A 6,415-nucleotide genomic window follows, 5' to 3' on the forward strand; every position below is an offset into this window, starting at 1 on the left:
TTAAGGTAAAATAAAAACTTTAACTGCAATAGACATTATTGTGGTGTAAAACAAATGACTTTTCCATTGTGATTTCTATTCATTTTGAGCATATGCATGCAAAACAGAGCATGGCTGGATGGGACTATAACACTGGGCCACTTTGTAAATGGTTGTTAGAGACTTTATCTGTGTGTCAATACAAGGCAATTGGGAAAGCACTTCTTTGAAATTGCCTGTTTTGTATTAGAGTTAAGGGTGGGCGGGTGTTGAAGTGGATGAGGGGCCCTGTTTGAAAATGTTGTTTCTCTGTCCATAAGGTTTAATGGCTGATGCATCTGTTTATACAGTGGGAATATCTCACTTTTACACAGAAGACAGGGGTTCCCAGCTATACGTGTGCAAAAGTCAGTGCAACAAAGCCTGAATAAAACTGGAGGGTGTGCTAGGAAAGGCATTGTGGCAAATAAAATATGCAGATCAGATGCTAAGAGAACATTTTGAATATGTTTATTATTGGTTTCTATTTTTTTCTGAAAACATTGTCTACAATTTTCAATAACAATAAAAAAAAATGTAGCATTATAGAAATGTTTTCAATTATATAATAATTTAGATTTTTTTTGAGCATTACCAAAGCACTTTTACAATAATAATGCAAATACAGCACCAACCAATAGACAAGACAGGGGAGGTTGCCGTTGAGGTTATTCAAACAACCAATTGTATCTTTAGGCACTTTGTAGCCTGTTGTAATAAAAATTTGGTCCATTTAAAAAAAAATTAAATCTATATAATAAAATTTGATATATACCTGAACCATAGACTGATGTACAGATGAATCTTAGAACTTTTCTTTAATGATTACTGCAATAAATGGCACAAAAGTATTTTTTTTTTTGCAATTGTCTTTGTTGACAGAAAAAGAGTTGACAGAAAAATGATTAAATTCTACTTTTCTCTTAAACTTTTAAGGCTTTTCATTTAACTTGTTACATTCCAAAAATTGAAACCATGCTTGGTAATGTACAAGTGCCATTATCAGTACCTCACGAAAAATATAGTACGTTTTTTTTGCACGTTTATATTTAAATAAACATGTTTTTAACTTAATCTGTGTTATTACATTTTTATACAGTATATACTTTTTAGAAAACTTGGAACTACTTCACTTTACTGGTCATGACTTATAAGAAACATGACAAAAAAATAAAAAATAAATTGAGAATATTACAAATGTGAAATAAATCTTGGGAGAAGTCTTGAAATTGTCTTGAAAATTACACATGGCCTACATTTTTTTTCTTTTTTTTAAATAAATTCTAATGTCTGGTGTTTTCAGTGAAATGCTTGAGCTCATGCCAGATAAAATGACTAATTAAATGTAATCTGCATTCAATTATATGGAAATCATCCCTCTCAGTACATCTGCTATGTAATTATGCCCTGCATGTGTTTGCTCATCAGGTGAAATCAACAAGATTACTTTGAAAATCCTCACCTCTGATGACTTGATTAGATCCCATATGATGAGGCCTATAAAATTTGGGAAACAAAAAAGACTGTAAGAAGTTACAGAGGAAAAATGAACATGAAACTATTAAAAATGTGACCTGTTACCCAAAACAAAATCTAATTTATGCTTTTTTTACTGTTCTCATGAAGGGCAACCATTAATGCAACCATAATCAAGTAAAAAAAAAATTCTAGTTCATTTTAGCTGTTATAGGTGAAAAAAAAAGACCGGTGGATTTGAGTTTGCCCCCTTTAAAATACTTTGCCCAAATCCATTGTGCATCTGGTTTTGTTCTTTAACATTTTGTTTTAAAGTTTAAGCAATATACAACAGAGAAAAATTAAAGAGTCCCTAAAGCCATTTTACTTTTAGCCATTTTTTATTTTTCTTTCTTTAAGATTTGTTTTCTGTGGTTGCTGACCTTCCTCTTGCCTCTGTGGTTTACTTCTGTGGAAAATCCCGCTCAGATCCATCTACTGTGACAGCCACAGACAGGCTCTGATTTACAACCTGTCATTCTCACTCTCTTGACTAGAGTGCTTCCAGAGAGACCTGGACTTACCCATCCACAATAATCTGTGTCTACTCTAGTCAGTGATTAATGTTCCCTCTATTTTTAACACCTACTTAGAAAAGCCCTATACACTCCCACAGAAAGACATTCTCTCTCTTTCTCTCTGAGTGCATGCCGGGAGTGAGTGGGTGTGGTGAGCGGTGGCGTGAGAGCGTGTGTGCGTGAGTGACCTTTCTATCTTTTCTTCTTCTTTAATCGCTGTAAATATATATTTTTGTCTATATATCTGTAGAGATTATTTATTTACAGTGTGTGGTGTGTATATATGGGTTGTAGGAAGTAGCGTGTGTTCTTTTCCCCGGCAGGCCGGTCGGTGTGTGTGTTTAGTGAGATGGCTGCAGACTTCACTCAACCGTAGTGATGGGAAGTTTGAATCATTTTAGTGACTTGGTTCTTTGAATCTCGTTCATCAAAATGAACGAATCTTTTTTGAGTCATTTATTGAATTTTTTTTTTTTCAGAAATAAATTAAAATGTTGCATTTTCAATAAAAAAGACCCCCAATACCTTTACATACACAAATTTTGGCTCTAGTTCCAGTAATCAAAATATTACAAAGCAGCTAAGGACATATTATAATAAATAGAATGGGTAGCTCACCTCTCATATCTTCCAGTCTGAATCGTTCGTTTTTTTTTTTTTTATCTATTGCGCCGCATAGTGTCTATGGTAGTCAAGTTACAAAGGAACGAATTACTTGGAACTCGAAGACTTATTGAGGAGAATCGTTCAATTCTGTTTCCTGTGTACTGCACTGCATAGCGTCTATGGTAGTCATGTGACAAAAGAACGAATGACTTCAAGTAATTAAGAAATAATCGCTTAATAGATAAGATCTCCGCTGGCTTTTCATGTTCAGTGGAACAAGTTGCTTTGGCAGTGGGGGAAGTTGTAGGACACAGCAGTGTTAAATCCGCCACTTGGATGAACAGCGCTGTTGTGATCTTTATAGATAAGCTAGAGAAAGTGAAGGCAGTGATAGAGGCAGGAATCACAGTAAATGAACACTTTATTTCTGTTCACCCGCTCTCTACACCAGCTAACATCCCCCCGTTTATTAGTGATGAATTTCCTAAAAGTGAACTGTCACAACATGGGAAAATAGTTTCTCCAATTAAAAAAAGTACTGTCTGGGCGCAAGTCCCCTCTCCTGAAGCATGTTGTGTCTCATAGGTGTCAGGTTTATATGATAGACAATAACCCTATAACAAGAGATCAACTTGAAATTTCATGTGAGAGTGGACAATTTAACTATGTCCTGTATGCTACATCTGACACCATGAGGTGCTTCGGCTGTGGACAAGAAGGGCATGTGATTGGAGCTTGCCCTGAGAAAGCAGTTCAAAAAGAGCCTGATCCAGATGAAGTTGTCAGTGGACAGGACAAAACTACTGTAGTAATGAAAGCACTGAGACCGATATGGAGAGAAAAAGGTCTCCGAAAGGATTGAAAAGAACAGACAGACAGTCATTCACAAAACCACGGTACTGTAAAAACTGAAGATAAGAAGTGTCTAACGCACCCGAGAGCACTGGGAATGTTAACTCGGCTGATTCGGTGCGGGAGCCTGCAGGTACAATGCAGTCAGTGCCACAGACATCGAGCTAACCAATGCCATAGATCCTCCACTGAATGAGGCAGTGCAGTGCAAACAGGGCAGACATAAGAAACAAACGTACAAGAGAAGAAAAATAAAAAAAATAAATAAAATAAAAAAAAGTTCCAAGCAGACCTTACCCAAAAGAAAAACAAAGAACACTAACAGCAAAGTGCAGATTAAGAAAAATCAAAAACTTGAAGTGTAACAACAGTGAATGGAAATACATTGAGTGTGACCATCTACCATTTAATAAACGAAAAAAAAAACACACCTTGCCTCCGAGTGGCGCAGTAGTAAAGTGCTCGCTCTATTATCCAGAGATCGCTGGTTCGATTCCCGGGTGATGCTGTAACCTTTCGCAGCCGGAGGTCTAGAGAGAGCTGATTGGCCGAACTCTCTCAGAGGGGAGGGATGAGAGGTTCTTCGTGCTCCCACATTTATCACGGCTCTACAGCCAATTACGCACGCGCAAGGAGCGGATAGTGCTGTTCTCCGAGTGTGTTACGCCGCCCCCAATGGTGCGTGAGTAAATAGCTTGAAAAGATGCAGTTGGTTAACATTACATGGTTAAGAGGAAACACATGATAGTCTTTGGCCCTCCCGACTATGTTGTAGTAGTAGTAGCCTTCTTGTGGGAGCCCCCTAGTGACGGGGAGGAATTGGACACGACTAAATTAGGAAGAAAATCTGAAAAAAAAAAAACCCAAAAAATCCCCCCTCCCTTTCATGGGAAACCAGTCTACACAACACAACAATTTCTAAAGGCTACTTTCAATGTAAAATGTCAAGAAAAAAAAGTGCATTTCTTTTTTCTGATGTTAATGATTTTTGCAAATCTGCCAAATTATATATAAACAAAAAAGATAACTGCAGATTCACTTAACAAGAGGTATTCAGTGAATACTTTCAAAACCACCTCTTTAAATTTAAATGGGGCCAGAGAGGCAAAGAAGAGGGCAATGATACTGTATATGAGCTAACAAAAATAAAATGTATTGATGTTTTGCTTTTACAAGAAACACATAGTGATGCAGTGGATTGGGATAGGGCATGGCCGGGGCAAGTTGTGTTAAGTCACAACACTACAAACAGCGCTGGTGTGGGTTTTCTGTTCTCCACAAGCTTTAACCCTATATCATATACTGTGGAGAAAATAATAAAAGGGAGGCTTCTTTTAATCAAAGTCAAACTTAAAAAATCTTCAGCATTAGTGAGTTTTTAAATTTTTAGCTGGTGATTTTAACTGTACTCTTGATGAAAGTATAGACAGAAACCACAGAAAGCACCACCCAGCCTCACAGCGAGCTCTCAATCAACTAATCCACAGCCACAGTTTGGTAGCTGTATGGAGAAGGTCAAATGTAAGGATAGACAATGTAACTGGTCCCACATGCAAGATAATGTAATCTCCCTAGCTAGGCTAGATTGGTTTTGTTTTAAGCATCATTATAATATTTTTAAAGGGTGTTTAATAATGCCTGTTGGTTTTACAGACCACTCTCTGGTCCTATGTAAGGTTTTCATTCAAAACGCCTTTCCAAAAAGTCCCTATTGGCATTTTAATAACTCCCTCACTTTTGACAAAAGTTTTGAAGATGCCTTAAGTTTTATGTGGTCGGTTTTTAAAACAAGAAAGCTAGAGTTCTCCCCTCTCAGACAGTGGTGGGACTGCGGTAAAACTAAAATAAAAAATGTATGTCAACAACACACTCTTAATGTCATACGGGTCATCACTCAATCCATGAAGAACCTGGAGAACGACATAGATGTAGAACTATCAAAAAAGGTAGAGTCCACAGGAAACCGAGGACAAATTGAATGGGGTCCACAAAGCCAAAAAAAAAACAGCTTTATCAGACCCTCTGGGCACTAAAGCACAGAGAGCAATGGTGAGGTCCCGTTTTCAGAATGCCACAGAAATAGATGCGCCATCCAGCTACGTCTTCAGTCTGGAAAAGAACGGTCAGAGCCGAATTATCCACTCCCTGCTATCAGACACAGGGCAGGAGCTGACGGAGCCTGCTGACATCAGAAGACGGGCTGTGCAACCTCTATACAAGTGAGTTCAAAAACAATGAACAGATTTTTAGCGAAAATCTCCGCAGAGTTCAACGAGCTCCTGGATGAACCTCTAACTGTGAATGAACTTTATGCTGCACTACAGAGTATGCAAGGCCGTAAGGCTCCTGGAATCGATGGACTAACGGTTGAATTTTTAAAAAACATACTGGAATATTTTTGCTGATGATTTCTTAGATAAAAGTGAAATGAAAGTTTCACTGACAGATGTTTACCACTGTCCTGTCGGAGATCAGTAATCACCTAACTGCCAAAAAAGGGAAATCTTCAGGATATTAAAAACTGGCGTCCTGTATCTCTACTCTGCACAGACAATAAAATTATGTCTAAAGGCTTGGCTAACAGGCTGAAGGAAGTTATGAACTAGGTCATACACCAGGGCCAAACCTACTGTGTACCCGGAAGGACAATGGTAGACAATGTCTGCCTCATTCGAGATGTTTTGAATATATCCAGCTTGTTGGGCTCAGACACTGGTCTTATTTCTCTAGACCAGGAAAAAGCTTTCAATCGTGTTGTGAACCCCAGTACCACTGAAAATTCATGGAGAGACTTGGGTTCAGCACTGGTCTGGTCACTAGGATCAGACCTCTGTACCAGGACATTGAGAGTGTGCTGAAGTTCAATGGCGGATTGTGTGCCCCATTTAAAATAAGTAGAGGAATAA

Source organism: Clarias gariepinus, chromosome 4 (assembly GCF_024256425.1).
Source record: "Clarias gariepinus isolate MV-2021 ecotype Netherlands chromosome 4, CGAR_prim_01v2, whole genome shotgun sequence".
NCBI lineage: Eukaryota > Metazoa > Chordata > Actinopteri > Siluriformes > Clariidae > Clarias > Clarias gariepinus.